The following is a 20,872-nucleotide window of genomic DNA, read 5'->3' as shown; positions in this document are numbered from 1 at the left end:
ATTAGTAATAGCATCAGGAAGACTGCTTATACACAGACACACACACACACACACACACACACACACACATTCTGATACTGGAGATGCATCATTAGAAAGTCATTCTATTGGATTCCACTGGATTCTTTTTCTTCAAGGGGGAGAGTACATATTACAACATGGAGTGCTACATAATAGCATTTTCCCAACTCTTATGTTGTCATTTCATCCATCCATCCATTCATCCACCCATTGAACATTTTATATCTCTTACAAGTTAGGAGTTGAGCCAAGTGCCGGGCACACATGATAAGCTAGATAAACAGCGTGTCAGCCCAGGTGATTTCAAGCTCTCTCTCTAATGATCTGAAGGGCAGAATACACTTATTTGGAAATCGGGAATGATAACGTGGGCTAGGTGCCTAATGTTACGCTTGGCATACAGCATCAACAAAAGAGATTTCACATTCCTGTTTCCAGGAGCCACCTCCCACCTCATTAAGAAATTGAGGTGCAATGAAATGGGCTGGACAGGAAATATAATAATCCATTCCATAGATAAAGAACCAAAGTTCAGGACTGTTATCTGCCTAAGGGTGAGTAGCTAGTAAGTTGCAGTCTGCACACCGCTTCACTAATTACTTTACACTAAGTCCTCTGTGCTAAGATGTGTGTGACTGAGTGGGGATGGGGAGTGGAGCAGCAGAGAGAGCATTTTGCAAGGAATCAGGAAACCCTGATTCTCCTCCCTTCCTCTCCAAGTTGTCCCTAAACCCCATCTGTCAGACACTAACACACTCATCAGTTAGCTTCTTTGAATCTGTGTCAAATGAGGGCCAGCACCTAGCTCACAGGATTAAAAGACACCATAAATGTGGCACATGCTGTACCATGAGGTGCTCCTGCTCGCTTCATCGAAAGTAACAACACAGAGAGACGATGGGGTGACAGGCACGGTTTTGTGCGAGCCCTGGGTACTGGAAAAGGTCTGATCAGCCTCCAGAGTCTCTGTTTCCTGTCTGTGAAAGGAAATGAGCACCTGCCCAGCAGATCTCTCAAGGGGGTTGCAAGACCAGCTTTGAAGATGGCAAAAATCTGTTTCAGTCCCATTGCAAATCATCCGTGATAAATGTGCCCCAAGCATAACCCAGTCTCATAGCTTTAGGTCATACAAGTCAGTTGTGAAGAAAAAATAAATTACAAAACAGATTATAAACTGCACAGTGTAGGGAGACAACTATAACACTGTTCTCAATGTACTGCACAAAACCATATTTTGTTTCAAGTCTTTATTATAATTTCCATAGCCATGTGCATGCATAAGAGCAGATAAAGGGGGAACCAGCAGCAATAATAGCTAACATTTATCTATCCAATAATGGTGCCGGGAACCTCCTAAGCCTTTCCAACCCATTATTTTATTTAAATCACAAGAAGCAACTCTATGAAGTAGGCACTATCATCATTATCCCCATTTTACAGATGTGGGAACTGAGGCACAGAGAGGTCAATAATTCTCTCAAGGTCACACAGCCAGTGACTGGTAACTCTGAGGGTCTGTAAAAAGTCATGTAAGAGTGCGTCCTTACAAATTACAGAACCTAATGGAGTTAACAGGCGAACACAAACGGCTGCCTTTGAAAGGAGATAAGTGTTCAGAAATCCCTTCTCATGCCTTTGACGTTTATCTTAGGCACCTTGGACTGAAGTTGTAATTTCACTACACAGCTAGTACCTTTAAACACTTATCTGGCTATTACAAAGGTTAGTCTTCTTTGCCTCCTTTTACACTTTTACTTTCTCTAAGCAAAGATTATATGGTACATTAACTGAGGTGATTAGGGTAATGACGCCTGAAAAACAGTGAGCTTCCTCCTTCTTTGTACATATTATTACTCCAGAGCTTCTGTATAACACTAAAATGTCGAATTAAAAGAATTATTTTGGTATTGTTTTTGCAAAATCATGTGGTATGACAATCCCAGAAAATGAAGAAAAGTGATGTCTGTGAAAACGGTAGTAGGGCTTTTTTCTTTTCTTTCTTTCTTTTTTTTTTTTTTTTTTTTTGGTAATTTTTCCCCCAGGGGCTGTAATTTGACTGCTCTCTTTGGCAACCCTCCAGAGACAAGTCCAAGTGCTTAATCTTTCTCTTTCTCTCCCCCCCCCCCCTCCCCACCTTTCTCGCCCGGGGCGGAGGGGAGGAGGGACCGAAAATCCGCTGCTCGCGGCGGCCCGCGGAGCCCGCATCCCTGCGCCGGGAGGGGCGGGTCGGGGCGCGGCCGAGCGGGGAGCGCGGCCGAGCGGTGGGGCCGAGCCCGACGAAGAGGAAGTCCGAGCCCGGGCGGCGGTGCAGGGCGCTCGGCGGGCGCCGGAGCCCGCGCAGCGCAGCCGCACCTTCCCCGGCCGACCTGCGAGCGCGGCCCGCGCCGGGAGCCGCCCCTCCCCGGGTAAGCGCCCGCTTTGCCTGACACCAGATCCTTTTCCAGGGATGGGACCGCTCGCTGGGAGCCCCGGGGAACGGGAAGGGGACCCGGAGACCCTCGGCCCGGCGCCCCAGATCCGCAGGTGGAGGCGGGCGGAGCGGGGTACGGGGCCCTTGTCCCTCGCGCGCTCCCTCCGGGGTGGGGGCCGGCGGTGTCGGGGGAGCGCCCCGCCGCCGGGGACCCGGGCCCGCCGCTGCTCGCCGCCGCCGCCGCCGCCCGGCTCCAGGTTCCCGGCTCCCGAGTCCCGGCCCCGGTCCCCGGTCCCCGGTCCCCGAGTCCCCGAGCCCCGGGCGCTCCCGCCCGTCCTCCGCAGCTGCGGGAGCCATAGCGTTTGCTCCTCCGAGCAGGGGTTTCTGAGTGCGCTCAGGAGTGTTACCAACCCAACCTCCACAACTCTTAACAGGACAGTCGGAAGGCGGAACTTGAGCGCCCGCCGCGCTCGGTCAGCTCCCCAACACCGGGCCCGGAGCCTGGCCCCCCAGGACGGGCGAACTGCGGTGGGAGTCCGGAGGCCAGGGCGCGGTGGCGCGGTGGCGCGGTGGGCTTGGAGGGTCCTTGCCTTTGGAGAATAGCCTTGGTGTCCCAGCTCTGCATATGTGCCCTTGAGGGGGGTGGTGGAGGACCGAAGGCTGGTGGCCGTTGGGTCATGGGGGTAAATATAACACCTGGTCCGTGGGGACTTGGCAGACTTTTCTAGCCTCGGAGGACATCCGGGGTCTGCAGTGATGCCAGCCGCCCGGCCACCTCTTTGTGTCCTCTAGTGAGAGTCCGGTTCTTAAACCAGAAGCCCAAGGAGGTTCTGACTGGGGAAAGCGGTTAAGCTGTTGCATTTCATTCTGTTCTTGGAAACAATGAGGTCGGTGACTTTTTAAAAAAACACTCTGGTGGAGTCTTGTTAGACTTTTCATCAAGTATTTCATTAAGTTCTGGTCCTTAATGCTCCCTTTGTACCACCCTCAGGTGGCCACTGCTACTGCACATATTTTTGAAATAGTCCCGTGGAAGGCTGTTTCCAGCCGGCATCATGGAAGACAATATCCATCTCAGATGGAGAGTTGCTTTGGGGGTTTTCCGATGACTGGATACAGAACTTCCTTGTATTTCGGATTTAAACCAGGAGACCAGAATGTTGACTCTAGGTCAGATTTGCCATGAAACAGAATTCCAGGCCTAGATAGATCATGTAATGCTATAAAAATAGTTATCAAGTGTTGAAATCAGCGTCTTTGGGCTTCTCAGTTTCTGTAGTTGACATACTTTTAAAGAATTTATAAACTTTGGACTTTGATTAAATGCTATTAAAACATTTCCAAGCCCATCGCATCTGGGAATAAGAAAACTGCATTCTAACTTCGTCTTTGCCAGTTAAGACCTGAACAAGCTGTTCCACCTCTGGTGGCCTTGGCTTCCTCCCTCATGAAGTGGTTTAGATGAACTAGATAGTTTTAAAGCTTCAAGCTCACTCCTCACTGCCCCCTCCTCCCAGTAGTCTTTATTTGATCTACCATATTTAAGACTTGGATATAAAAGTGATGGTTTGATATTATGGCCTTTACCACCTTTGAATCAATTCCTCACTTTGCTTTTGGTCCTATTTGAAGCCATGTGTCATAAGCCACTAACCCACCTTAAGAAACGTTTCCCCAGAGTTCTCCCTCCTCATTGACTTCATCCTCAGTAGATCATCAGTAGCCGTCACGGTATGACCTTCCTTCTCCCTGGCGTAGCTGCTCCCTGAAGCATTCCGTTGAAGGGCAAAGCACAGCGAGAAACAGTCACCTGGCAGTCAGATCCATGCCCGAGTCCTGCTTTCCTTGATGGTTTTTCCTGCTTATCTCCATCCTCACCAAGGGCACCAGCTTCCTTCAGTGACTTTAACATGAATGATGTTCCTACACACAAGCTTAAATATTTCCAAGGGAGACTCCATCGGTGCTTTGCAAAGGTTTAAACAAATCAATAGGAAGTGACAAGATAATTTTTCAAAAGCGAGAATAACCAGTACTGTTTTGTTCTCCTCCTTTGAGGATATGATTTTTTTTAAGTGATTTAATTCAGAGTGAATGGTTTGTAGTCTGACACATATATGAGGAAGATGTTTGAGCGCAAGCACTAAATCTTTTGAGCTCTTAGTAAACTAAAAGCAATTCCTGGATCTATACTCTGATTCTTGAAGGCTGCAATCCACTTTTTGCGAATTTCTCCCTCCTCCCCCCTTTCACTGCTAGTAGTTGGGTCTTTTAAACAGTTGCCATCTTTGAATCCTCCTTCAGGCAAAGATTTTTCCATGGAATAGTAAAACTAGAATGCATCTTGGAGGATCTAGTCCAGCCCCTACATCTTAAAGATTTGGGAAAGCACCAAATGGTGGTTAAGAATCAGTGCTCTGAAACTAGCTGACCTGTGTATGGAGTTTGCCTCTGCAGCTTGATGGCACCGTGACCTTGACCCCTCTAAGGAAATTATTTAGACGTAGATTATTTTATAATCGAGAAAGAGTAACAATCATAGTTGAGCGTTCTCTCCAGATGATCTCACCTTTGCTCATTTCTTCCTCTCTGAATTTAGGAAATAGTGACTCTTCTCCTGATCTGTGCTGAGCACTGGTGATTGTTAATGAAATAATCTGTAGTAAGTGTAGGGCACCTTGTGTGCTTCAAGGATGATTGTTGTTGATAAACCAGGTGCCAAGAGTGAGTGATTTTGCTGAAGGCTACACAGCTCTCAACTGGCAGAGCTGTGCTTTAACCCCGATCACTTCTCTTTCCCCTGAACTGCACTCCCTAGAAGTGATGGTGGCATGGGGACATATTTTAAATTAAATGACATAGTTCACTAGTTAAGAAAAAAAAATTCCTTGCCTCTTTTGACTTAAAAAGAACATGGTTTCTAAAGCAAATGTCATGTACCAAGCAGGGATGTGAATAGAAACATTTTCTAGACAAAGACCCTCAGCAACTTAAGATTTGTGTATGGCAGGCATCTCAAATATTAATGTTTCATCACAGCCTCCATCAATCTTGCTTTATAAAATGAAGGGCTGACCCCACGCCATTTGAGCATTCAGAGTCATGGGCATCTGTGCCAAGTAGAACTTACTGACTGCAGGGCCTGCTTTCAAGTAATTAAGAGATTACTGCATGCTCTGCATCATATTGCTTGTGCTGGTGAAAAGCAAAAAGCAACAGATGCTTTAGCGAAGGTGACCGAACTATAGGCTGGTCATCGAAGCAGGGGGGCCTGGGTTTGCTGTAGAATAACTGGGCTGCAGGTCACCCAGGTGCTGAAGAACAGCTTCTCGTACACCCAGGGATCCCCACCCCAGTGGTGAGGAGTTGACTGTAGGTCTAGCATAGTTTTCATGCTTGAGTCATGTTTGAGTATCTTCTGAATCTGAATACACAAGATTATCCAGAAATGATCCTCTGCTGAGATGCAAGCCATGTAAAAATTCCCAAACCTAAACATCCCCTTTTGATAAATATTAATTATATTTGAAGGAAAGCAAAAGTGACCTGGAAGCATGGATCTGAAAAAATCCATAATCTCTTCTGCCTTCCCCCTTCCCATATAAATCCTGGAGGAAGGACAACTTGTAGAGTGTTAATGTTAGGCTAAGTTTTAAAAAGATTCCAGCTGCACCCCCTTGGTGTTCTAAACTGATGTCTTTAATTAAGAAAGCTGTTTGGGTAAGCTTTAATGACCAGGGTGCTGCAGAAACCACTTATCACCAGCACTAGGAAGGTGAAACCATTACAGCATTAGCCAAAAGCTAGCAAGCCCTTAAATGTGAGAAGGACATTTTTTAAAAAATGTCAAAGACAAAGTTGAAATGGGTGTGAGTGTAATCATCAGTAAAACTTTAGAATTCTCATAAAAGAAATCACTAGATCAGTAAATCATCATACCATTAAACTGGCTCCAATGTTTGAAGTGGTAAATAGATCTTACAGTTGTTCACTGTGTGTCTAGTTACATTTAACCCTGACTTAAATGACCCGAGTTTGAATAGAGATGGAAGCGGGTGATGAGAATTTCTACACCAGGGGGTGGTAAACTTTTCCTGTAAAGAGCCAGATAGGAAATATTTTAAGTTTTGTGGTCCTTGTGTATCTCTGTTGTATATTCTTTGATTTGCAGAAGGGGGGATTGTTTGTTTACATAAATCCTTTAAAAAGGTAAAAACTAATCTTTGCTTGAAAAGAGGCTTTTCACTGGAAATTGAAATAAGTGTCAGTAAACCAAAAAAGAAAAAAAAAAAAAGATGGCAGCCAGAGTTTGCCAACTCTGTTCTAAATGAAATATTCTCTCGTTGATGGCCTTCGGTATTTTCGTGGAACCTCAGAATGACAGATTTCATAAGCTCTGTCTAAGCTGACTCACTTTAAACAGACTTATAATCAAAGCTCCTGTGTTACTCTTTCTTCCAGTCACTTTTCTTTCTTTTCTCTTTACACTGGGCTTAGAAAAGTCTCTGTTAGACGTAGCGATCAGTGGACGTAGGAACGAATGGCAGTGCCAAATTTCAACACTCCTCCTGAGTGAGATGCTGAACAGGGAGAGAAGCTCAGTGGGGATGGAATAAAGTCCACATTGAAACCGGTCACTGATGAAGATCACTGATCATGTGCACTGAAGCTCAGATCCCCAGTGGGCACCCTCGGGCGGTGGTGCTTACATTTCTTCTAGCACCTCCCCACGTCTCCCCCACGTCCCTGTCACTCAGGACAACTCTCGAGCCCTAGGTGTGCTGTGCGCGCTCTCACCACTGACGGGCTCCCTCCATACGAAGTTTAAATACACATCTCTTCCATGGAGCTTCTCTTCGTCTTACTGGGAAGAGACAGAGGCACTTGCACACTCATATTAACACAGGACCTTATACATGAAGCAGGTAGAAGGACAAGAGAAATGTGGGGATCCCCAGTGGACAAATACTACCTTTCAAAGTTGGGGGAACAGTTTTATTCCTCTCTGTAGCTTCAGGGATCTTGTCTTACACCTTTGGACCGGTCACTGAGTCCGAACTGTTTCCATGCTTTTTGTGTGATACATAGTGCAGCACCTCTGTGTCTGGATTTGAAGTCAGGCTGAGCCGATGTCTGGTCCTGGCTTCTTAACCTGCTGTCCTATCTTTTTTTTTTTTTTTTGAATATGTAAACATACTGCTTTTTAAAAATTTTTTAGTTTATTGAGTTATAATCGGTTTACAATGTTGTGTCATCTTTCCAGTGTAGAGCACAATTTCTCAGTTATACATGGACATACACATATTCGTTGTTGAATTCTTTTTCACCATGAGCTACCACAAGATCTTGTATATATTTCCCTGTGCTATACAGTATAATTTTGTTGTGTGTGTCCCATCTTTAAAGTAGATAATGAGAATGACCTCTCAATTGCTAGGGATAAATGAGATTTTCCTCTGTCAAGCATTTAGTTCAGGGTCTGACACGCGGTGATTGCTCAATAAATGGAAATCTTTGTTCATTCCAGAGTCATTTACTGAGAACCTACTGTGCCTGAGTAGTGCCTGATGCAGTGAATCCAAGAGCCATGGTCTCCATAGTGATGTGATCAGTGAAGGGGAGAATCTGGGTGAGGGATGGGCCACCTTAGATGGTGCTCTAGGAAGCCTGTCAGAGAAGGCAGTCTTGGAACTGCAACTTAAATGGTAACAATGAGTCCCTACTTCATCTGATCTAAGATACTTTTGAAATGCACCCTTTTTAAATGTACCAGTAAGAAAGAAGAAATGCTGTCAATAAAATTGATACAATCTCTTATAAGATGCATCCATAAATTGTAGAAAATGTGCATCTTAGCACCAATGAAATACATTGATATTTGTGCTCAATAAATAACCATCGGATCAGTTCCTGTTACTCTGTGGCTGCATACAAAGTTCAGCTCTGAGTGCTTTAACTGTAACTGTGTTTGTCCCTTCTGTTTCTTAGGTCTGAAAGGTTGACTTGGAACTGGCAAAGAGTAAAATATGGTAAATTCAAGTATTGTGAGACATTTGTGATCTGAGGTGCTTTAAAAATCGTTTAAAACATTCACTTTGGTCATTTCAATGAACAAAATGTCGGGTGACTACTGTTGAAGTGAAGTTGGCCTCCACGTAACTTGGGTAGGAGCGAAGCTGAGCAGCCCTTGCAGCCGATAATTCCTTTTGGCAGCTGTCTGCAGAGATGTGTGAATCTTTAATGCACAGAAATGCCTTCCTCAGGGCAGTGAAGGCATTAGCTGGAGCTTACTTCCTTCTGTTTCCCAGATTTCATTTAACACAAATACTCCTTCTCTCCTCTGTATCCCCAGGGGCTGATCACTCCTCTAACCCAGCAGGTCCTTTGTGATAATGAAATGGAGGAGGCTCCCTTTAGAGCCGCCCCCTCTTCCCTGCTCTGGGGAGTCTCTGGGTTTTCATAGTCCAAGCAGTGTTTTCTCTTGCCCCACCCTCCTCCCTGCTTAGAGAGTGAAATACTGCTTAAGTCGTTGCTTTCTGACCACCCTCTAAACTCTGATTCCGCATCAAGATCTTCCTCTGAACCCACTTTGGAGCTTTCTCCAGCTCTCCCTCCCGTCCAAGATCTCTGTTTCTGGATGGATGACTCAATGGGAGCTTTGACAGTACTTGGCTATTTCTAGCTGTAATAAAGTGTGCTTTCATGCTGTTTTGATTTCAGTTTCAACGCGCCACTCAAGGGCCTAGCACGCGTCAGCACGCCAGCCCTCCACACGTGGTGGCCTGCCTCTCCCCCTGCCACCTGGAGTCTGTTCCTTTGGGGCACTTTCAGCAACTCCCACCCTCTCCTGGCAGAGCTCCCTTCCTGCACCCCGCCTGCCTGGGGTGGGGGGTGGGCTCTGTCAGCGCAGGCCAAGGAGGAAGCAAAGTGCAGACCTTCCACCCTTTCCAGAGCCACATCCTTCCTCCCCCCACCTTCTCCTGTCACCGAAGCCCTCATACTGTAGGAGGTCTTCGGAACCCACACCAACTCCAGCTGAAATATGAGTCTTTGGAAACAAATAGATGCAAAGGAAAGGCCATTTGTAGGCATTCCAGGGGTGCGTATTAACCACAGTCCAGCCTTAGGATGATTTAAGGCTGTTTCTGACCTGTGACTAGAAAGCTGGTTGAGGGTGTGTGTGTGTGTGAAGATGTGAGAGATGTGAACCGTGTGAGGAAGGGGTGAGGGCTGAGCCAAGGCCATCACAGAGTTCAGCTCTCCATGCCCGTGTGATTACAGACAGTCCTCAAACACTGACATCTGTGCTTCTCTGATGTGCTCAGAGAGAGGAAAATCTGTAATCTGGGGCATAAATATACGATCCCGTGTTTGTTCCCTTTAACCACGTAGACCTGTCATTAGTTTAAGCATCTATGTTGTGCTAAAATATTATAGCTGCTTCAAAGGAGGATGTCGTAGCTGGTCTGAAACAGCTTACAGCTTAAATATTCAGTTGTCTCACGTGTTTTAGAATTTGAATCAACTAAACATATGAATTAGGAAGCACAAGAGTCAATATCAGGAATATAGGGTTACTGAGAGGGGGGCAGAGGAGTCTATTAGAGGAGACGTAGACTTCCAGAGGCGATTTTTTAAAAAGAAAAACCTTTCTTTACCTTGTGCTCCTCCCATCACAGGTCAGCGTTCTAGAGAACTACTTGCTAAGGACTAACGAGGGTGAGGCCGTAGGGTGATGAGATGCGCAGGGAGAGGACGGCAAGTGGGCGTGCGCATGTGCTGATCAGGATTGGCTGTGTCTAGCAAAGTGCTTTGGGAAATACTTGCAAGCTTTTGGAATATAGTTATGGAGCAAAATCTTGGTGGTCTTGGCTTTTGTCCACTTCTCTTCATTGTCTCTATAAGATAAATGCTTATTTTCCCCTCTCTCCTTTAACGGTTGTTCAGATTAAACTCTAAGGAGTGTCATTTCATCACAATATTTAATGATCTCTGATCTTGAAGCTAAAATGGCAAGAAAAGTAATGTGAAAATAATGTGTCTGAGGCATGGGGAAACCCTGTGGTCCACGGGTGTCCCTGTCACAGTGAAGCATTGACTCAAGCAAGTTAGAATCCAAAAGGTGTCATTGTTAAGCATTTTTTGTTTGTTTCCTTTTTGTAAAAAGAAATTATCCTGATAGGAAAGCAAATACTGTGAAGTTCTCAAAATTGAGTGGTTATGAGCTAGAATAGCCATGCCCTTCAAAATCCAGAATACTCCTGGGGAGCAAAAAGAGATTTGTTTTGCTTTATGATCTATGGTATCAAGATGCAATACCATCTCATCTAAAACTGTAGTTTGAGAAATTCCCAAGTAGGAGGTTAACAGGTGTTTGTTTTTAATCTTATATAAATGAAGAAGAGAGTGCATTTCTGTACTAGCCAAGGAGATAACAGCTAGCAATAACTATTGTAAAAATCTCCTTGGCTTTGGATGACTAACATGAGCAAAAAACATACTTTGCAAATGTTCAGAAATGAAATACCATCCTCTTGAAGGAGAAAATTCTAATTTGATACTTTAATATGCAAAGTAGAGCAATCAAACCTAACGCTGTCTTCTTTTTCTCGCTTACTCACTACAATACTAGTCCAAACACCATTTCTGTGACATTAATTATGGGGGAAATGGTGTGCATGGGAAGAGTTAAGTTTGTTTTTTTAAGGTCTGAATATTCAGAGTTGAAATGTGGGAGCAGTCTGGAGTCAGGCAGTCTACATATGTCATTTGAAGGTTTTTTGGACATGCCTGCTAACTTGATGGTAAAACCATATAATAAAGGTGTTATGAGGTATAAATGCATAACGTGTATATAGTACCCAGAACATAATAAGCCCTTGATAAATAATGGCTCTTTTATAATATTTACTGGGTGTCACACTTAAGTTTTATTCCCTGCTACTAGACGTCTGGAACAATAAACAACACGAAAATAACTGAGAAAAAACATCTCAGTGGTGGATGAACAGACTTTCTCCGGAGGCAAAAGTAAGAGAGAAGAGGAACTCAGTTGCTTGAGTTACTGCAGGAGAGATGGAGTGTACATCACACTTGGGAATTCAGATTAGCATCAGCTTATTCAACAAATATAATTTCCTAAATGCTGAGGACACAGTGATGAACAAAACAGGCCAAATCTGGAGTGAAGGGAAAATCCTATGTGACCACTGCTTTAAAGGAAAGAGGGAAATGGAGTGGGGGTGGGGGCACGCTATTTGCCTGGGTGGTCAGAAAGACCTATCTGAACTGGTTACACTGAGCCAAAGTTTAAATAATAAGAAGTGACCTTGAGAAGATATGAGGGAAGAACATTGTAGGCAGAAGAGAAAAAAAAGTGTGGAGGCCCTAAGAGAGAAATAAGCTCTGTCAATTCTAGGAAAAGAAAAGCAGGCTGTGTGTGTGAACAGGAGGGCAGAAGTAAGTAGGAGATACAGTTGGAGAGGTAGGCAGCCTGGATCTCTTATGTCTTTGTAATACCAGAAGTCTTTACCATGGCTTAAAAGTGTGATGCAAAGCCACCAGAGGGTTTGAGTCAGGGGAGTGACAGAATCTGATTGATTATCATTCAGTTGGGACCTGTCGCAGTGGTAGAGAGGACGCTGGCAGAGGTGAGCAGCTCGTGACTATGAGTGATGCTGTCCGTGAAGCCCTGACCAACAAGCTCAGCTCCCCACATACCCTCCTTTTCCAGCTCCTCAGCATCCCATTCTCTCATCCCCAGCACTTATGGTGTGATATTTCTGATGACTGTTTCATTGTCTGCCTTCCCTCCCTAGACTACTGGCTCCTTGAAGGCAAGTGTTTGAACAAGGTAATTTCTCCTTTTACTAGTTGAAATGAGCTTTAAGAAATCTGGGCCCAAATCTGTTTTCAAAAGTTAGTTGAAGAAAGGAAATTTTGAGTGGGTAGCTAAACATTTGGAGAGGACAAGGAAGGAGGAAGAGGAGGAGGAGGAAGGAAAGGAGAAAAAAAGAAGGAAAAGAAAGAAGAGGAAAGAGTAGGAATCACACTGGAGGAATCTGGAGGAGCTGTGAGCAAACACATCATAAAGGCTTCTTCAGAAAAGTGTCTTTGTTCAAATGATCCTCTGTAGGAGGAGTCCAGTATCCATTGGTTTAAAAGTTGCACGGGTCTGCAGTAAGTGCTGTGCTGTGCAAATATGTATGCCCATTGCCTGCCTTGCACTGGCTTATAGCGCACTTGGAAACTTAGTGGTGTTTATTCTGGCATAGAACCAACTATCAGAGAAACTGTAGTGGTCAGAAGTCTTTCTGATGCTCCAAGCCAGTTGAGTGACTGCTGTGCACTTTTAGACCGGATATCGGCCCTGTTCCAACCCTAAAAACATGCCTTCTTACGCACAGGGAGGGCACCCTAGTCCTTTCGGGAGGTTGTGAGTCTCCCCGGGCATAGAGATTGTGCCCTATTCTTCCTTGTATTCCAGGTGGAGAGCATGGCCACTAGCACACCGTTGACCTTTAATCAGCTGTTTGTCTTGAAGTCTGATCCAGGTCTCTATTTTTACTGCGAAGTGGAAGTGAAAAGTCTGATGTTCAATGCAAGCGTGTGGGTTTGGGAGGAAAACCTTAATTCTAGCTTGCCAACTTAGAGCTTAGAAATGTGAAAACAGATTTGAGAAGCCTATGTTTGTTATCCTCATATTCAGAATTTAGCGCTCTTACTGAAAAAGAAAAGAATATAGCTAAACCACATTGTTTAGTGTTACTTTTAAGTGGTGCGATAATTGCTCTATTATTTGTAAATTGAGTTTATCAAGACAGATTTTCAAAAGATGTTAAAAGGGAATGGATTCCAATAGCCTAGTTTTACTTACTATGCCTGTTAGAAAATAATCAAATGAAATTTCTCTTAAAATATTCTGATCTAAATTTTCTGGCTCAAATAGTGAGGCCCTGTTGTGTTTCAAAATAAATCAAGAGAACAACTGCGCAGCCGGCCCTTCTGAACCTCCCACTCTCATTCCCATGCCTTCTGGGATTTATCTATTGGCTTTTGCACAATTGATTCAAAGTCATCCACCCAGAACTGGGTTCATAATCTCTATTTCCAGACCTACCTCTAACTTCCTGGAGTTGTTTTTTTTCCCCTCCTTTTCCAATTCTTAGTTAATAGCTCCACACTTCACTGGTCAGGACAAGTCATTGTCCTCCCTTTTCCTGCCTTGTCCACTCAGTTAGTGACAACTTCCTAAACAGTTCTCAGTCCATATTCACTTATTCATGCCTCCTTCCCGTCCTTTTAGATGCTTCTCTCTTTCCTGAACCATTAGAATAGTTGCTGAGCCAGCATGGATTGATGGCTCTCGAATGCAGATCTGACCAGTGAATGCATTGTCACAGCAGCCTCTTCTAATGGCCTAACCCAAAGGAAAGGCTGATGGCAGAACTTCAGGTGGGGATGGGGAGGGCAAAGCTCAGTGGTAGAGTGCATGCTTAGCATGCACGAGGTCCTGGGTTCAATCCCCAGTACCTCCAAACAAATAAATAATAACTTTAAAAAAATAACTTCAGGTAGAGATAAAAGTCCCAGGTAGAGAAGCTTTGGTGTTTCTCTGGTCATATTCCCCCATAATCCATAGGCAAACTCTGTGGCTCTTCCTCCAAAACATCCAGAATCCTAGGACTTCTGACAGTCTTCAGTACTCCTACTTGGTCCAGTCCACCTGCTCTCTGTTCCTGGATTAATGCCCTGTGCCCCCGGCTATCTCTTTCCTACAGCAGCCAAAGGGATCCTCTTCACAGGGTGGCTAATTCAGACTCCTCTAAAGGTTCCCCATGTCACTCGGAGCCAAAAGCAAATCCATGGAACCGCCCCCGAGAGCCTCCCCAGTGTGGCCCCAGCCCTGCTTTCTCGCTCTGGTCTCATCTCCTGCTCCTCCCCAAGTGCTCGCTCTGCCCTAGCTTGCTGGCCTCTCTGCTGGTCCCATATACACCCAACAAGCTCCAGCCTCAGATCAGTTTCTGTGAACTCTGCCTGGAACATTCTTCTCTAGGTGTCAAAGCTTTACTGTCTCACTTCTTTCAGTCCCCTGCTCAAGTGTCCCCTTATCAAAGAAGGCTTCCTGCTCATGCTCCATAAAATAGGAACCCCACACCTTGGGGCCATCACCTTCTTAACTTACTTCATTTTTATGCATAGCATCTATCAACACCTTACGAGTATATTTGTTTCTTGTCTGTTCTTCATGAGAAGCGAGGCCTTGTGCTGTTCACATTGCATTTCCAATGCTTTAGACAGTGCCCAACACAGAGAGAAGCTTATGCACTTTTCAGATAAATCAGTATCGCCTCGGAAATTGCCATCTCTTGCCTCTAAATAAGGTAAGTCCTGGGTGTCTGATACCATTACGCCGTTTTCTAGAATGAGATCAGCACCTAAGGTGGGGGTGGGTGGGAGTCGAAGTGGTGGAGAGCCTGCCCTATGACCCCACCTTCTTCCAGCCTCCATCCCTGCCCCCATCCTCTGGCTTCGGAAGAAGCTTCCTTCAGGGTCCACCTGGGCCTCTTGCCTGCAGTGTCTGCTAGAAGCACCATCCTACCCGGAAGACCTTACTCTTGGCTGTTCCCTCTTTACTGCCTTATTCCTCCCCAGCACTCACAGCACCACTGAGAAAACATCAAGTCACTGCTTGTCAACTCTTGTAGCCTTCCTTTATCCACGTGCTTCTTATCCATCATGAAAGGCGGTGTCGGATGACAGTTAAATGTTCAGACTCTGGTGCGGGGCTACCTGGTTTCAAACCTGGTTCCCCCACTAAGATTTTTCATGACCTTGGACAGACTTTTAGCCTCCCTAAGCTTAGGGGCAGCATCTCACAGATGAGGGAAACAGTACCAGCTTCTGGGGTTATGATGAGGGACAAATCCAATCATTCCTTCATATGTTTGCAAAACCTAGTTCTAACATAGAGAAAAAGCTATGTAAATTGTTCACCATTGTTTTCATTAACATTTCTTTAAAACTGGCGTCTCTCAGAAAACTCAAATTGCTCTCTTCTTTGTCAAAAAACCCAGTGTCTTTTAATTACCATTTTATTCAGCTTCACTTGTATTAATGCCTTATCCTGATGCAGGTTATCAGCTCATCCATGTCTTATTAATTTATGCACACAAAATAAATATTGCCTGTGTATAGAAATATTATAACTATCCACTCTCCTCCCAGCATTTCCCACCTCCATTCCCTACTTTATTTTTTTCCATAGCCCATATATCTGCCTGATTGACACACCATGAATTACTATTTATCATTTAAGCTCCATGGGGAGAGGAATTCATCTTCTAAGTAAGGAAATTTCCAAATAAACACAAGTAGAGAAAATAGTATAATGAGCCCCCATGTACCTTTCTTCCAGATTCAGTGACTACAAACATTGCGCCAATCTTGTTTCATCTGTTTCCCCGTGAACGCGCCTCCCCTACTTTGAAGTCATAAAAGCAAATCCCAGATATCATGTTATTTCACCCAGAAATATTTCAGTGTGAATTTCCAACTGATAAGAACACACTTTTCTGTATAACCACTGCGCAATTAATACACCTAATCAAAATCGCAGTAGTTCCTTACGTCAACTCTTACTCTGTCCAAAGTCAGATTTCCATTAGAAACAGGAATTTTTTGGCCTGTTTTGCTCATGGCCACATCCCACATACATAAGAGGCACTGCAATATGTAAAAGAATGAGTGGCTAAGTTGTGTTCTCAAATTTTATTTTTGGAAGACAACTCCATAAAAATATGGTAAGTGGTGATCGTGATCTTGGGCTAGTAAAAGAACGCCCACTTGACTCGTAAGGTAGCTGAGGCATATGTGTAATGTTTACGGGTGCTATAGAACTAACACCAGTGTCTTTCCATGAGCAAACACCTTCGGAGTTCTAACATGGGACAGGCTGTCTTTGAACCTGCCTCTCTAGCCTCAGAGGACTCTGATGCTCCACTGCTCCTTCCTTCAGGAACAGGGAATGACGTTAGCAGGATTCAGGCTTTTAGAGTTGAACGGACTGCCTTCTGAACGTGAACTGTACTACCTACGAGCGATCTCTTCTTTCATAGGATGGAGTTAACTATAACCACTGCAGAGGATCATAAGGAACATGTCCGAGCGGTGGATACCCTGTCTGACAGAGCTTGGTCTTCAGCAGCTGTTTAATGGACAACTGTGATCTCTCCCTTGTCACCAAGCCACCGTTGGTGGCAGTCGCCCAAGCCCAAGCGCCCCCAGTGTTGACTGGAGGCAAGGGACTGGCAAGCGGAGCCAGCTCCCAGCAGTGCTGCCTCCCCCGGCCTCCCTGCCCCTCCAGCCAGACTCTCTCTCTTTCTGTCTAGACTGGCCCTTCTTCAGTTTTTCTCACTTTGGTCCTGGTCCACTGTGGAATGGGAAAGCCGTGTTGTGTTTCACTTCTGGGCGGTACCGCTGCCCTCTTGAGGGTCAATTTGAAGAGCTTTAACATCTAATGAGACTAAAAACATCCTTATAGTTCAATCTTCTCTTTTGAGTAAAGAGTTTCTCACCAGAGAGAAACAGTTACATACAAATCAGTGCTGTCCTGTAACTGTGGATGACTGTATCACCTCTCCTAAATTAGAACTCTATTTCTACAAACCCCAGAATGAATGACAGGGGTATATTTTAGACTCCTATCTAAGGAAAATTATTGTCAGGCACATTGGGGTCCCTAATAAATTCTGAGGTCACAACTAGTCTTGTCAAGAACACACTGGTAAGTCACTCCTCATCCTAGGTTTAGATACAAGGTTAGTCTTCCTCTCCATCATTCATCTAACACAGGCAAGGGCCGTCTCTTCTCCATTTCATGATTTGAAGTAGCTGCCCTCAAGTTCCAAGACCACACCTTGCTCTGAGGCAGATTAACCTGGAATTTGAGGTGAATAAAGCTTAAGATAACCTATAACCTCAGCAAAGCTCAGTCCCTCTCCACAGCACAGAGGGTTTCAAAGTGTTGGCTCCAGCTCTGATAGCTTTGCACTCCAAAGAACACACACCAAGGAGCCCTTTTCTTTGTGACGTGGCTGTGCCCTCCCCTCCAGCCAACCCCAGAGTCCAAGGCAGAGTTCTGTTTGCTCTCACTTGTCCTCCTTCATGCCTCTGAACACAGCCATCTGCTTTGTTTCCCTTTCTCCTCCATGGCAGCCCCTTCTTGTTTCTAAATCTCTCCAATGGAAATCTTGTAATATGCATACACTTAAATTCTCACGACAGGAAAAATAATACAGATGTAAATTCACAGAGGCGAGAATTGTTTGTGAGAAGAAACAGACTGAAGAGGGATGACAGGGAGTGAAGTCTGCTGCAAGGAATGGGGGGGAAATTCTAAATATGGACCAAGGAGACCGGAAGGGGCGGGGCATCTGGGGAGCAGGTGCGTGGAGAATGAAGGGCAGTGTGAGCTCAGGGTTGATGGTTATGAAGCTTTACCTCTGGTTCCCACTTGCCTCCTGACTTGTAGTTCCCTGTTGTATCAAGGAGTAGCAGTCCCTGGACTGATGGGTATGGTGGTGGTGGAGGAAATGATGGCTAACACGGAGCACTGACTAGTTCAGGCATTGTTCCAGTGGCTCTGCATTTATTTACTAATTTCAAGCTCACAGGTACTTTGAATACATTCAATCATACCCATTTCATAGATGAGGAAACTGAGGTGTCAAAATGGTTAGAAAACTTGTCCAAAAACTCTCAGCTAATCAATTGGCAGTGCCAGGATCAGTGCCCAACAGACTGGCTTCAGATCTCATGCTCATAGTACACTTGGTGTCTGAGTTAGGATTGGATTCAGCTGCAAGTGGAGGGAGAGGGGGACACAGGACTCACAGGCCTGAGTAGGTTCAAGGCTAGTAGGCAGCTCTCTGTTCATTGGGGCCCAAGCTCCTTCTATGTTATTGCTCTGAGAGATGCCATCTTCTTCATGGCCGGCCACATGCAGGTGGCCCTCCCTACCCCCAGGTACCGCATCTGTGGATTCAACCAACTGTGGATCAACATCTGTGTTGCATCTGCAGATGAGAAGCCTGCAGATCCCAAACCCACAGATACGGAGGGCTCACTATATTTAACGTACTGCACCGTTTTATACAAGGGACTTGCGCATCCCGGGATTTTGATATCTAGCGGGCTTCCTGGAACCAACCCCTGAGGATACCAAGGGATGACTACACCTAGTTAAAATTGAGGGTTGAATTATTGTAGAAGAAAAGAGTGGCTATTTGGGGTACGACTCTCTTGATAAGAGAAAGGAAGGTGACATTGCAAAGTGTGGTATTCCAAAGGGAAGGAGCGCCAGTGGCCAGAGTCTCTGAACATACTGTTCGAGTGCCTTGCAATGGTAGCAATGACTCTTGGTAGCTACTAAAGTATTTGATTGACTATTGGAGTGTCTTCTCTAAAGACAAAAAGCCATAATGTTTAACATCTGGCGGGATGCCCCACTTAATTACACATAGATATTAGATGCTAGTGTTTGATTAACAACTGGGCATTTACAAAACAAACATTTCTTCCTGACAAGGGGTGTTTACTAATGGGGTGAGAAGCAGTCTCTTCTGGAGAGGAAACTTCTAAAGATGCTAATCATCATGGGACGTCAGTCATTCATGATGACAGTAGGAAATAGCTGAAAACTGACACGGTCTACTTGCCTCCTTCAGCTGAATGTCTTGTAAGAACTTGCTTTTCTGTTAAAGAGGTGTACTTTTCTATCAAAGAGGTGTACTGATCAGATACTCGCTTGAAGGACTCCACATTTAAACAGAATTGATTAACCAAAGAAATGATTGAGGTTGCAATATTCTCAATCTATTATGACAGACAAAAATAATTGGTAAATGCAAATTTCTAGCATTAGGGCCTAAATTGAGGGAGGGATGATTTAAACATTAGTGAGAGGATTAGAAAAAAAAAATCAAGAAATTGGATAACAAAGATTTTGGCCAAGATGAAGAAACTGAAGAAGTGTAATGGAGTTAAACTGTGTATCTTTCAAAAATTTAGATTCTGTGAATTTGCCTCTATTGCATGTTCCCAGAGAATTACAGGAAATCCTTTCTAACAGGGTATCCTGAGTCGGAGGGTTTGTTAAGTTAAAAAAACACTCGTCTGGTGGTATGCTTCTGGTGAAGATTATAGAATCCATTATGCTTCACTGAGTTTGAAGAACTACAATCAGTTTAATCACACTTGTTTTCACGGTGGCCCAGAGAAGAATTAAGAGACTTCCTTTTTTAAAAGTTTTTGCTGAGACAGCATTTTTATTCCCCAGTTGAGTCAACGGAATTGTCTTCTGTTGGAATTCCAAAATCAAACTTGATGTCCTAGTGAAATTCGAAAGGAAATTGATGAGAAGTAGTTAACCAGTTAATTACTAGTATAGCAAAATAAATGTGTACTTTAAAAGTGTTTAAACTACTCAGATGGCTGGGGACCTTCAGAAGAAGGCTATCGGTTAATGTAAAGCCTTGGAAGTACAGGACTCTAAATCTCCCTGCAACGTTTCCCGTAGAACTCAGTAAGGTGTGGGTCTAACTTAAAGGTGTTTATCTCTTTCTGAGCTGCCCAAGAAAATTAAGAGCAGTGATGCTGATGGTGAATAAAGCTGCCAGCTGGTGTGAGGCTGAGCAGCAGAGCTCTCACCAGGGCTTATAAATGCAAAGGATTTCCTTCCATTCTCTGAGGACCTTTGACAGACAAATGATTGCAGCTTATTGATGGGCATATCAGCAGGCATTGTTGTGTGGAGGGCCTGGGGTGTGGGAACAGGTCTTAAGGGGTGAGGAAATACCTCGAAACACAGCAGCGACAGAAAGGGAATATGGTGTGGGCTGGTAAATGTTTAACAACCTACAGGGATGGGGGTGGGGAGCTGTGTGTGTGTGTGTACACCCACACACAGGAGACACACATGTACACATGTACATGTACGTTTATGATAAATTACACAAAAGTTACAGCACACACTTGGCACATAATAAAAATTGGTTCTCATCGTATGCTTTTCTTGATGTTTTCTGAGCTGCTGCTATTCATAATCAACCTATTAGTAACTGAATTTAATCTTAACATGCAGATTGTTGGATATTTTCTTTCGCATTAATATGAAGAAAGGGAAACAAGGAAGATGTGTATCAGAGCTTCACTTTCATTGGTGCCATGAGACTCCTCTGTTGAATTGAATGCTGGATGAATGTTTCCTCATTTTTTGGTGCTATTTATACAATGTAACAGCTACAGATATAAACCCTTATGTTTTAAACTGTATTATTAATGTCTTGCCTGTCGCTTTCTTAGACATGAAGAGGACAAGTCAGGCCCAGATACGTAGCGTTTGCCAACTCCCATGGTGTAAATTTCAAGCTAATGACATGA

General features: G+C 44.5%; 1 protein-coding gene across 4 annotated transcripts in view; it reads left to right on the top strand.

The window, feature by feature from the left end:
• Window positions 1-2,312: 2,312 nt before the first annotated feature.
• Window positions 2,313-20,872, top strand: part of PLEKHG1 (pleckstrin homology and RhoGEF domain containing G1) — a 213,975-nt gene continuing 195,415 nt past the window's right edge. For all 4 annotated transcript variants that reach the window (XM_064486574.1, XM_064486573.1, XM_064486576.1 and 1 more), the window contains exon 1: window positions 2,313-2,426. The gene's annotated coding sequence lies outside the window, so the exon portion shown is untranslated. The remainder of the gene's footprint in view (window positions 2,427-20,872) is intronic.

The sequence above is a fragment of the Camelus dromedarius genome, chromosome 6 (genome assembly GCF_036321535.1).
Source record: "Camelus dromedarius isolate mCamDro1 chromosome 6, mCamDro1.pat, whole genome shotgun sequence".
Lineage (NCBI taxonomy): Eukaryota > Metazoa > Chordata > Mammalia > Artiodactyla > Camelidae > Camelus > Camelus dromedarius.
This window is presented reverse-complemented; position numbering and strand designations above follow the sequence as displayed.